This window comes from Ceratotherium simum, chromosome 8 (assembly GCF_057802395.1).
Source record: "Ceratotherium simum simum isolate JZ-2026a chromosome 8, ASM5780239v1, whole genome shotgun sequence".
Lineage (NCBI taxonomy): Eukaryota > Metazoa > Chordata > Mammalia > Perissodactyla > Rhinocerotidae > Ceratotherium > Ceratotherium simum.
The window spans coordinates 28651619-28665688 of NC_141907.1; positions in this window are offsets into that span (position 1 = coordinate 28651619).

A 14070-nucleotide genomic window follows, 5' to 3' on the forward strand; every position below is an offset into this window, starting at 1 on the left:
TGATTGATCCCTTTGACAAATCAGAGTTAATACCACAACTATGATATACTAATCTAACTTTGCTTGGAAAATGAGGTACGCTTCATACTTATTTAAGCATAAATTATAATTATGAGTTGGTGATAATATACCAATTAAGGCAGTTACAATTTTTTTATTTGAATGATAATTCTGTATACTTTGCTTGAAGCTTATATTTTAAAAGCTACTTTTATTCTCAAATATGATAATCAGGAGTATTTATTTGGCATTTTCAAATTAAAACATGATGTGCTAACTAATAAGTTGCCAAAAAAAGATAGAAAAATTCACAGATTTTAAAACATCTCAAAAGAATACTTATATTCAACTATAGGGGAAATAAATATGTAATAATATAGAAAGTTCCTACAATACATGGGATGAAGAACTACTTCAACAGTATGGTTAGCAACCTGAAAAAGACAAAATTTCTGTAGAAAGAAATGAAATGAAATACAACAATATGTGAATATTACCTAAATTCCTCAGCTGTAGTTATAATATTCATTTAATAATATAATTCAGTGTTTTACCCAAAATATTCATTAAAGAAAATAAGCTCCTTATATAATAATAAAAAGTATTTTGAGACTATGATAATGTTACACAAAACTCAATGTAATTTGTTTATAATATTTTTAAAAATATGGCTAAAATATTTTCAGGAGTTATGACATTTGGATAACAAAGTGTACTCTTAAAAATTGATGGTAAATGCTAAAATAGATATTTGCTTCCTATGGAAGTTGCAAATATAAAATAACCATGACTATTTTATTCCCTTTTCTATTGCTGCTACTTGCCTACCTATGACATAAACCAATTGAACCTATTCCCACTATTCAGAGTGTAAAAATTCTACCTGTGCTAAGATAACTTTTTAAGTATAAGTTTTAGACATGTTATTAATAGCAGCAGTTTTTTTCTTGACAACTAGATCTTGTTAATATTCCTAATAATAGTAATAACTAACATTAACCATATCTACATACATAATTAATTTGAGCCTCAAAACGACTTTATTATTACCATCAATTTTAGAAGTGGCAACTTAGGTGAATTGGCTGCTTAATAACATAATTTTAACTCAGATTTTCTTATCCAAATACTGTAGCTATTTGTTTGTTTTGCATCACTTATTTAATTTCTGATGACATACTCTATTATGGTTGTTGCTTCTTTTGGTAATGTCCTTTCGTGGTCTCCCTTTTGTTCCATTTTAGTACGTTTTCTTGTTCCTTTAAATGCTATATTTTATTTTTGACTGACTTACTAAGAGACATATTATGCTAGAAGGTCATATTAGTTAGTTGGTACTGCTCTAAATTTAGCGACTACAAATGAAGTACATAGCGCCACAAATTCTGTAGACTTTTGAGAATTCTACATTTTAAAAGGGGTGGTTCTTTACCCTCCTAGCACTGTCCTGGGATTCACCATCCTTGAGTCTGCTGAATCATTTATTTATGCCATTTATCTATCTCCTTTCCAGCTACCAAATTTCCTTGCCATTTCTCTTCTCTGCTTTACCCAGCTCTTGGGTCTATGTTCAACAACAACAAAAAAAGCTGAGTGAAATAGTTTTAATAAAATATTGGAATAGTTTGAAATTAAATCCATATGTTTATAATTCCTTCATTAGCACAGGGACGTTACTTTTGATATACTGCAGGCATATCTAGATTCAATTTAATTTAGGAATTTTGCTCTAGATTCAGAGTGCACTTTTATGTTGAGAATTTATCTCTTTCTTAAATCTAGAAAAAATCACCAATAGTATCTTTAAATGATTCTTTGCTATCATGTTTTCCATTTTATTCTTCTGTAACTTCTATTAGCAAAATGTTAGAGATTAAAAATTTTCTGTGTCTCTTAACTGTTGTTGTTTTTCTTTTTTATGATTTACCTCTTGCTCCTCTACACTAAATATCAAGATTCTAAAAAGTATTTTAAAATTAATTGCATTGATATTTATCTCTACTCCAAAATTTATCATCTCTGGTTGTTTTTTTGTTTTGTTTTTGTCAACGAGAATACTTTTCAGTGAAAATATAAGAATATATTGAAAAAGTCTTTCAATCAATAGATCAATTTCTACCTACGTATCTGTCATTAGAAAATGTATTTTGCACAGGCCATTATAATGCTGAGATTGTTATTGTTCAAGAGAATAATCAAATAGTGAGAATGATACTTTAATGGGTAAGAGGCAGCCTGATATATGTCACTGTAAGAGAAAAGCTTACATGTTGATGAAATCATCAACTATATGAAAATTAAGATCAATACAATCCCTATCAAAATCCTAGCTAGATATTTTGCAGAAAGTTACAAGCTTATTGGAAAATTAATATGGAAATGCAAGAGACTCAAAACAGCCAAAAATGATCTTGAAAAAGAACAAAGATGGAAGAATCCCTCCTTCCCATTTCAAAATTTACTACAAAGCTACAGTAATCAAGAATTTGTGACTCTGGCATAAGGATAGACATACACATCAATGCAATAGAATTGAGAATTCAGAAATAAACACTAACATTTATGGTCAATTGATTTTCAACAAGCGTACTTAGAAAATCCAATGGAGAAAAAAGAAACTTTGCATCAAAGGGTGCTGGAACAACTGTATATCCACATGCAAAAAAAAAAAAAATTAAGTTTGAATCTCATCTCAAACCATATACAAAAATTAATTCAATATGAATCATGTACCTAAATGTATGAGGAAAAACTATAAAAACTCTTAGAAAAAAATACAGTAGTCCATCTCTATGATCTTTGAATAGGCAATGGTTTCTTAGATGCAATACCAAAAGCACAAGTGACAAAAGAAAAATATAGAGAAAGTGAACTTCCTCAAACTTAAAAATGTTTATGCTTCAGTGGACACCATCAAGAGACTGAAAGGTGAAACACAGAATTAGAATATGTTTGCCAATCATATCTAATAAAGAATTTGTGTACAGAACCGTTACAAGTCAATAATAAAAAGACAAATAATTTTAAAAATAGGGAAAGAATTTGAATAGATATTTCTCAAAAAATACATATATATAAGCATTGCCAATAGCACATGAAGAGACGTTCAATATCATTATTCTTTAGGGATATGCAATTCAAAACCACAATGATACGTCATTTTACGTGCAGTAGCTATAATAAAAAAAGATAACAAATGTTCGAGAATATCTGGAGAAATTGGAATTCTTGTATGTTGTTGATGGGAATGTAAAAAGGTGTAACCACGTTGGAAAACACTGGGAATTTCTCAAAATGCTAAACACAGAAGTACCATATGATTTGGGTATATACACAAGAGGAAAATTATATCCACAAAAAGTTATTCATGGATGTTTATAGCAGCATTATTCCTAATAACCAAAACTGTAAACAATTTAAATTTCCATCAACTGATAAATGCAGAAACGACATGTGGTATTTGCATACAACGGAATAGTGTTCGGCAATAAAAAGGAATACATTAATAAAAAATGCTACAAAATGGATGAACCTTGACAATGTTATGCTAAGCAAACTAAATCAGTCATATTTTGTATGATTCTAATTATATGAAGTGTGCAAAACATTTCAAAGAATTGAAATCTATAGATACAGAAAGTAGCTTTGTGGTTGTCTAGGGCTGGGCAGGGTGTTAGCAGTAACTGTCAATAAGCATGGGATTTCTTCTTGGGGTGATGAGTATGTTTAAAATTAACTGTGGTGATGGTGCACAACTCTGAATATACTAAAATCTATTAAATTGTACTCTTTAAATGGGTGAATTATGTGGTGTGTGAATTATACCTCAAAAGCTGTTTAAAACATTAGATAGCATTGCCACGCAATTATATTGAAAAGGTCGATAAAATTTCATAACTCCAAACAAGAGATAGTTTTCGAGTTATTTTCATGACAAACCTGACTCAACATCTGCGGCAACACTCTTGCCCACAACTCTTTTATGCCCTCCTGTGCCTGGATCTGGGGATCTAATAAGAAATTAACACTGAAAGTAATCTGATAGGCTTGGAGAATACTTGGTAGCACATATTTGAATAAGAAAAAGTAAATATGTTCCTGGAATATTCTCTAGTGTCTAATAATATAATGATAATAGTAATAACAATAGCAAGAACAAAACTGTAGTAGTGGTAGCTAATAGCTATTAAATGTTTAATATGTTTAATATTAATAACAGTGCTTGCTAAGCACTATTCCAAGTGTTTTATAAGCATTAATTTCTTTAATCCTAATCATAATATTTTCAAGTTGGAATCATTATTTTCTTCGTTTTACAGATAAGCACAAAGAGGTTAAATAAATTGCCTCAGTTTACTCAGAGAGCAGGGATGGGATTGGAATTCTGGCTGTCTGGCTCTTCATCATCATGCTTTCAGGAGCAATGTGATTATTTGTAAAATGACAAAGAAGTTAGTTAAGGGATTACCCTCTAGTGAGGCTATAACCATTTTATTTAAAGCAAACAACACCTGCATCGACATTATAATAACGATTTATCATAATAAGGTAAATTTGTAAAATTACATGAGTACATAATAATAATTGATATTGTAAAGAAGATTATAGATATTACTAAAAGAAACTACAAAGAAAGTGTGACGTAAGATTTATATTTTTATGGTTTTAATAATGAGAGTCAATTTATGGGTTTAGTATTTTTTTCAAGTATGTATCTGGTTAGAAATATAAGTGTACATTAATTAATATCTATGGAGTCATAAAGGACTGAACAAAAACTTGTGTGTTAAAACAGTCCAATATCAGGAACTACTCAAAGAATAGAAAATAAACATGAATTTTAGTGGCTCATATAAAGTAAGAAGATGGAACGGGAGTCTACCATCTGAATTATGTTGGGGGATGTTACACAAAAACTAATTAGAAAGAGGGGATAATAGTATATTTAAATGATAAATTAGGCAAATAGCCTAAAAGATGAGAGTTAATATGCAGGCACAATTCCTCATCTCATAGGAAATTAAATTTCTTCTAATTATAATACCTCTTACTAATTATTATAAAATACTAATGAGAAAAATATACATTTTTAACAATGCTAATAAATCAGCTTTATCATCTAATCATGACAAGACTATACTCCAGGTATTGCTGGCTATACAAAAGTTAAGACACACCTACTTTATGGAAAAGCCAACATTTTTTAAAAATTTAAAATCTACCTGTAAGACAAGTATCTAAAGTTTCTATTACACAATGAGTAAAGTTTTTTGTCTGGGGTGAATCAGCCTAATGAGATTTGACCATGCCACAAGGTCCAAGTTTTGAAGAAGGAGAAAAAGTAAAGAAAAAACTGACACCTAGCAAATTTACCTAAACATTAAAGACTATAATAGTTGCAACTACAGTAAGGCATATTATAAGAAAAATATTAACTTTTTATAAGCATTTGTGCAGATAGTCTTAACTCAACAGCATTAATAAGACTTTAATAATTGTGTTCGCATATAAATAATCTATGTCTTCTGGTGTCTGAAAAGTCCATTTGGATTGCCATTTCTATTAAGTATATTGATTTTATTAATCTATTTATAATCAATAATTAAAAGTTCAAGCAAAGCAGTTGTCAATAGTTGATTTAGACATAGGTTTTTGGGCATTGAACAAATATTAATACAAGTTTTTCTCTAGTATATAAAAGTATCTCTGACATCAAAAGATCCAGCAATAGTATATGTAGCCGGGATGTTATAATATGAGAACGTTGGGAAATTTTAATGAACTATGGAGTTATAAAATAGTAAATATGAAATTGGAACCATTCAGGAAAAAAAAATTGGATGCATTATATATTCCACCTAATTTTGATTTATTCTACAAGTGGTATTTTTTTTTACTGATTTAAACAGAAATATACTTTTTCATAATCATGTGAATGTGTATATTTAAGGAGGTAGAATAAAATTAATTACACGGTTTTTAGTTGTAATGTTATCTCTGAAAATCAGTTTGGCTTCTACTTTTAAATATGAACACAAACTTTATAATATCAATATAGAGTTACAGATACTTATGTATTATTGGCACGAGACCACACATAGAGATAGCACAAGCTAGTAGTCAGTCCAAAGATTGCAATGATTTTATGGCTATTAGTATATAGTCTGAGATGTATATTTAGTTGGCTATTGATATTGAAAGGCTCAAATTAAACAATAGAGAGTGTATAACATCATGTCACAAAATTATAATTGTTGTAAAGGAGCAAAAGTTATGACCATCATTGTTGGCAGTGTGTAGAGAGTAATGATAGGTTATCTGACTTTTAAAATTGCAGTGACAAAAATCTTGTATATAAGGAGTAAATAATATGTAATTTCCCAATAAACTAGATTCATAATAATTTTTTGGTATGGCAGGCCCTGACAATACAGAACAAAGTGTAAAATATCATTTCTGAATAGAAATTAAAGTAGCTAATGAGGTTAATACATTACTTTGATTGGATTTTTAGAGATAGTCCAGGAAAAAAAAAAAATTCTAAATAGAGAAACATTAGAAAGGCACTAGAATTAACGAAAATGAATTATTGTCAGATGACTTAAAATTCAGTCTTGGATTTATGACTAACATGAATATTCACCTGGATCAAGTCTCTTAATTTCCATAGGTTATGTTTCTTATATTAAAAAAAAAAGATAGTTGGACTAGATTACTCATAACTCTGACTCCCTCCCCCAATTTTTGATTATTGTAAATATGATAGCCAGGGATAACAGTTATGTGGTGTGTCCAAAAGTGGTTATCATATTAACCCTAAAACCTGCTTTTCCTTCCACATTACTCGTGTGTAAGTAGGTGTGTGTGTGTTAGTACCACTAACGTTCTCCGGTTCATGTTGTCTCAAGACTGGGAGATTCTCATATTTCCATTAACTTGGTATTAATTCTATATCTATATTAACCCTTTAATGAGGACACTTTCCTTCATTTTCATTAATAAAATGTATACGAAACTTGCATATCATTTGTATATGAAAATTATGTACGAAAACAGGGTTACTTGCAGTATATTGAAGAATTTTCTGGATAATTACCATATTTATAAAGTAGGAGGTAAAGATTTATCCTGAGGGTAAGAAAGGTGACAAGGTGAGATGTTTGAAGAAAAGGGAGATGGTTTAAAAAGACCCTTTGATGAAAGGGTGAGAAGCTTGACTATTGTATTAGTTTCTTATTGATGCTGTTTCAAATTACCACCAACTTAGTGGCTCAAAAGAATATAAATTTATTACCTTACAGTTCTGAGAGTCCAAAGTCCAAAATAACATCTCTTTAGGCTAAAATCAAGGTATCGGCAGAACTGCATTCCTTCTAGAGACTCAAGGGGAGAATAAGTTTATCTGTCTCTTCCAGTGTCTAGAGGTTAACTTCTTTTTTTGGCTTAGTCTCCTTCCCACAATCACATCACTCTGATGGGTGTTTTCATAATTACATCACCTATTGACTCTCCCGCCTTCCTCTTTCCTTTATTAGCACCCTTGTGATTATATTGGGCCTACTCAGATAATCCAAGATAATTTCTCCATCTCAAGATCCTTGATTAAAGATCTACAAAGTCTCTTTCATCATGTAAGTTATTATATTCATAGGTTCCGGGGCTTAGAAGATGGACATGTTTGGAGGTGGGGGGATAATTATTCTGCCTACCACAGTCCAACCTCTAGGCTCCAAAGATTCACGTCCAGTCCATCCCATATGCAAAATCCATTTACCCAACCTTAACATCCCTAAACTCTCAATCCACTATGGCATCCGTTCAAAATACCCAAATCTCATTGTCTGTATCATCAAAATAATGTATGCGTGAGACTCTGGGTATGATCCATCCTGGGGCAAATATCTTCCCCATGTGCGAACCTGTGAAACAAGAAAACAAGTTACTACTTACTCCCAAACTACAATGGTGGAACAAGAATAGGATCCCAGTTATAGATATTCCTACTTTAAAAAGGAGACAATGGAAGGGAAAAAGAAGGATCAAATCCAAAATCCAGCCAGGATAACAGCATTAGGTTTCAAAGTCTGCGTATAATCCTATTTATGACTCCATGTCTGGAGGCTCTGCCTCCAGAGTTATCTTCCCTTTTTCATGAAGGAGCATTCAGATGTGGGCATATTAGGAAGAAATATTACCTTGCTTACCACTCCTAGGGAAACCTAGAATTGTATGGACCATATAATGGTTGGAATTCTTGAATTTATGAGGATGTCTTTATCTGTGTGATATTTTTCTAGCTGCATTTTATAATGTGTTATGTGCCCTGCGTATCAGAGAATTGGAAAGATGGGCCAAAACCTGGGGTAGAGATTTGATAGGAGATTGGAGAGGAAAAAGGAAAATGAGGGGTCAGCTTGGTGGCACAAGCGGTTAAGTGCGAGTGCTCTGCTGCGGTGGCCTGGGGTTCGCGGTTCGGATCCTGGGCGCTCACCGACGCACTGCTTGTAGAGCCATGCTGTGGCGGCGTTCCATATAAAGTAGAGGAAGATGGGCACGGATGTTAGCTCAGGGCCAATCTTCCTCAGCAAAAGGAGGAGGATTGGCATCAGATGTTAGCTAAGTGCTGATCTTCCTCATAAAAAAAAAAGAGGAAAATGAGCTAGGTATTACTGGTAGAAAAAGAGTGGTAACAATGATACATTTAAGAGTCAAATCTGAATAGGACAAAATAAATTAAAGCAGATTCTATAGAGTGAATTGAGTCTCCCCCAAATTAATACATTAAAACTCTAACCAAAGTGACTGTATTGGAGACGGGGTTTTCAGTAGGTAATCAAGGTTAAATGGGAGCTTAAGGATGAGGGTCTAATCTGATAGAACTGGTGGTTTTATTAGAAGAGGAAGAGAGAAAGACATGTCTTTCTTTTCAGGTTGAAAAAGAGGTTATTGTGATCTACAGCGAGATGGCTGCTGCCTAGAAACCAAAAGAAGAATCTTCAGAATGAAGCCTACATTGCCAGCAACTTGATCCTGGATTCCCCAGCCTCCAGAACTGTGAGAAATAAATTTCTGTTGTTTAGGCCACCCAGTCTATGGTATTTTTTAATGGTAACCTTAGCAGACAAATATAGTAGGGAACTAGAAATCTGAAAAAAAAAAAGAACAATCTTTAATTATATTCCTCTTGAATTTTAAGGACAATACTTATTAAAATTAATTAAATGAAAAATTTTAAATAAAAGGAAATTATCCAGACAGTAGAATACAAACTTTCATCTTCTTTCCATTGCCCTAGTTAAGTCCTTCTTTAACTTTTCTCAGGACAACTTTAATAACTTCTTTCTTCAGTCTTCCTGCATCTTGCCCGGACCCTTAAAATTCAACCTTTTCACAGCTGACAATGTACGTTTTCTAACAAGCAAATCTAATCCCAACATTCCCTTACTCGTGGAATCCTAAAGTTGTAATGAATCATCCACGCAATTGCATTCAACCTTCACTTTTTACTCTCGGCCAATGGTCATTGCTCCTAAATCCAAGATCATATATCTGTCATCCACTGTGAACAACTTCACAACCTATCTTCTTTCATTGAGACCTCTGAGGAAGAAATACCCTAGACTTTACCAAATGAACTATTTTAACTATGGTCTTGTAAACATTTTCAATTAGTAATCTTCTTCCCCCTTTTTTTTACATTTCTTTCTCTCCACTCTATTCTTATACACAATTTTCAAGTACATATAGATCTCTCTAGCCTTTGAAAAAAGCAGCAGCAGTAGCAACAACAAAGATTTCTTAAATCTTATGAAGCCCTGGTGCTACCAACTCAAAACGCTATTTTAATTTCCTTATTACTAACTTATTAAAAGCATCATGTAGTACAGGCAGGATGTCTTCACAGACACAAATGCTCATTGAAACCAACTTTGATAACCTCTTCTTCATTCTATCTAAGCTCTATAACATATTGTTAAATATCTCCTAACATTCAGAACTCTTGAATTGGAATTTTTTGAGCTTTTCTATCTTGATTCCTATTTTATATATCCCTCACAGGCTTTTCTTCACTCTTCTGCTTCTTAAGTTGGTACACCCCAGAAGTTTGCTCTTCCTCTTCTGTGGCCTTTACTGATACATGGTACAATAACCCAAACATCTAAATTAAAAGTCCATGGGTATAAAGTTACAGTCATACAAGAGATCTGCTGTACAACACAGTGCCTATAATTAACAATATGGTATTGGGCACTCAAAAATTTGTTAAGATAGTAGATCTCATGTTTGTGTTCTTATCACAAAACAAACAAGCACACAAACAAAAACAAAGGGACATGAGCAAACTTTTGGAGGTGATAGATAGCTTTGTTACCTTGATTGTGGTGATGGTAATCACGGGTGTATGCATATGTCCAAACTAATCAAATTGCATAGAACATATGTGCAGTTTTTTTGTATATCAATTATATCTCAAAAAAACTATAAAAAATCTTATGGAATCAAAAGACAGAGATGGACATGTGATCAAGCTTCAGACCAAGCCGATCCTCCTTTCTCAAACAAAATAAAATTAGAGAAAAAATATAAATATAAAAATAGTCAATCATCCCACAAAGTTAGATAGTGTTTAAACAATGGAATGTAAGCATTGATAAATTTCCGTAAAATACAAAATAAAATGGGGGCAGGATTAATGTTAATCTCAACAATTACAAAGTTTGAAACACCATTTAAGCCAAACAGAAGTCACCTAAAAAACGACTTTTCTAATAACACCTAGAAAAACATCCTTCAATCATAGGAAATGGAGTTGGAGTAAAAGAAAGTGGAGGAAGAGGATAATTAATTAAAATATTGGATGTAGCTTCTAGGACTCTAGTCTCAGTGCTTATTTTTCCCCTAAAACTAAATTTAAGAATGGTAACCTTGAAAATAAACTCAAGACCTATATCCAGATGCCTCCAGAGGAGATACTTACAACAGAGAAATGTGGAGCAGTGCTCTCGTGAATTGTGACTTCCAGAGGGAGAAGAAGTTGACAGGACAAAAAGATAGGTTCACTATGAGCCTTAAAGCAAAATCCAGCTAATTCCACCTCCCAATCATGAATACTTTTTATTTTTGCAAGTTCAACTTAAATGTTAAGGAAAAAAGATTTTTAACATAGAATTCTATATTCTGTCTTTCAAAAATCAAAGCAAGATAAAAATATCTTTGAACATTCAAAACTTCAAAATGTTCATAAATAATATATTATATTCAAATAAAATTATATTTAATCCAATAAAATAAATATTAAATCAATAAATACGAGAAGGGTAACCTAAAATAAAAGACAAAAAAACAGAAAGGAAAGAAACCAGTAAACTGAATCATTATTGACAGTCTAGCCAGGAAATTTACAGTGAGTATTAAGTAATGATTTACAAAAAGGATGTATTATAATATATGAAAATATATGGGATAATAATTCCATATTTGCTCACCTAATAAATATTGATTGGTTGCTTTCAACATGAAAAAAATTTTTAAGCATTAGGAAAATACAGTATACAAAATATAAAAAAACTATATCCTCATTAATCTTATAAGGGGAGAAAACTAACAAAAAGATAAATAAAATATTTACATATTCTAAGGAGAAAAATGAAGCAGAGAATAAGCTAGAAAGTATTGGGGAGGGCCAGGAAAAATTGCAAACTTAGTAAAGAGCTCTCCGAAAATAGATTGACTAAAAGACGAAGGAAGTGAGGGAAGAATGTTGTGGGAGAAGAACATTTCAGGCGGAATGGACAGCAGCTAGTGAATTACTGAGACAGTTCAAGACAATAAGGAGGCCAGTGTGGTTGGAGCACAAAGAACAAGATAAATAATTTAGTAGAAGATGATGTCAGAGAAATAGATTGGGTTGGGGGTGAGGAAGGAGGAAGTCAGATCATATACATCCTTAAAGTCATCGGTAAGATTTTGCCCATTACATTAGTGAGGACTACGAAAAGAATGACAGAATGTGACTTATGCTTAATATTTCAACAGATTTTTTTTCTGGCTAATGGTTGAAAGTAAACTATAAGTGACCCAGGGCAGAAGTAGGAAGACTAGTTAGAAAGCTGTTACAACATTCTAGGCAAAATATGATGGTGCTTTGAATTAGATGACATTACTATTTTCTTTATATTTTGAAGGTATATGCAATGAGATTCTTGACATGTGGAATTTGTTTTGAGAGAAAGAATTTGAGAATGACTCTAAGTTTTTTGGCTAGGAGCAAGTGGAAAAATGGAGTTGCCATTTATAGCAATGGGAAAGACTCTTAGAGAAGCAAATACGGGCAATAATTGGAGCTCATGTTCAAATCATGATAAATTTAATATTCCAATTAGATATCCAGTTGGATATTTTTAGCTCACTGTTAGATATATAAGTTAGGAATTGAAGAGAATTGGGGCAGAGATATACATTTTAGAGTCATCAGGATACAGATGATATTTAAAACAATAAGACTAAATGAAATATGCATGGAAGTTAGTGTAGCTATAAAATAGCAAAGTAAATCATCTCTGCACCACTATAAAGTTTAGAGGTTGGAGAGATCAAAATAGTCCAGTAAAGGATAGTAATAAAGAGCTAGCAAGAAAAGAGGAAAACTAGGAGTATGTGGTATCCTGGGGCCAATAAAGAAAGCGTTTCAACTAAGGTAGACTGATTTTTTTGTATGCCTACCGGTAGGTTAATAAAGGTGAGAACTGAGGATTGACTTTTGTATTTAACACCATGGAGGTGATGTTTGACTTTTACTAGGGCAGGTGGATTAAAAGTTTGATTGAAATAGGTTTAAAAAAGAATGAAAGGAAAGAAATTTGAGACAGCCATTTAAGCAGTTCTTTCAAGAACTTTTGCTCAAAGTGAAAGAAGAAAAATACTGGATAGGAAAGGAGAAGTGGGATCAAAAAGGAGGTTTGTTTTGTTTTTTAACCTGGAAGAAATAGCATTATGGTTACATGCTAAAATGAAGATTGAGGAGCAAAGTGAAGGCTTTTTTTTTTTTTTTTTAATGTAACAGAAGAGACATGGGAAAATGGCTGGTGAGAGGAATTGGTTTTTAGTCCATGAACAGAAAGGTTTTCTTAGGATTCTTAGGAGCATGCATTGCTCATCCATAGAAAGGAAAGAAAGCATAATATTTCAGTACTTATCCAACTATAACCCTAGAAGTAGTGAAGTAAGAATCAAACTCTTCAGCAGAGAATGAGAGTAGTGAAAGATGAGCTGGAGGTTTGAAGAGAGAGAAAATACAAAACCTATATTTAAGAGGATAGGAAGGTAAATTACATATATTATGATAACACAGGTGTCAACTTTTAAAAATAATGATAGAATATAAAAATATCTATCATGTTCAATAAAGTAAATAGAGAAATTTTCTTTAAATGAGCTTTATTCAAAAGGAGATGGGTACATATCTGTAAACAAATTTTAAATCCAGAAGAATGATGTTTTGGGAAAACCTATATAAGCAATATATATCATTAAAAAATTAACAACAACAACAGCAAAAACTTTACAAGACCACCAATAATTTAAAGCAATCAAAGAAATTTAAAAACAATGTATAGTACCTAGGATCATGATCATTGAAATCAGATTTTTGAGGGTTCTGGCACACACTGTTATGATCTTGGCCAATTTTTATACCCCACTTCCCACATCTTTAAAAAAATGGAATAACAATGTCTGCTTCATAATGCTTTTTGTTGTTGTTGCATGAATTAAAAAATGATTTATGTAAAGTTTTTAGTGTATTGTCTAGCATATAAATTAATATTATCATTAAATCTACTCCTTCCTCCCTTGAAAAGTCCATGTCCATTTGTTTTACAATTAAGCCCTTTCAAAACTTTAAGATATTAAAACGTTAGAGTATTTAAGACAGTAAATATCCAAATATTTCTATATAACTCTAACAGCAAAATTGGCAAAAATCAGAAACATAAATGAAAAAGATTTCCCAGTATGGCTCAAACTAAATATAGTAGTATACTGAAAGATAATATGCAATTCTCATCTACT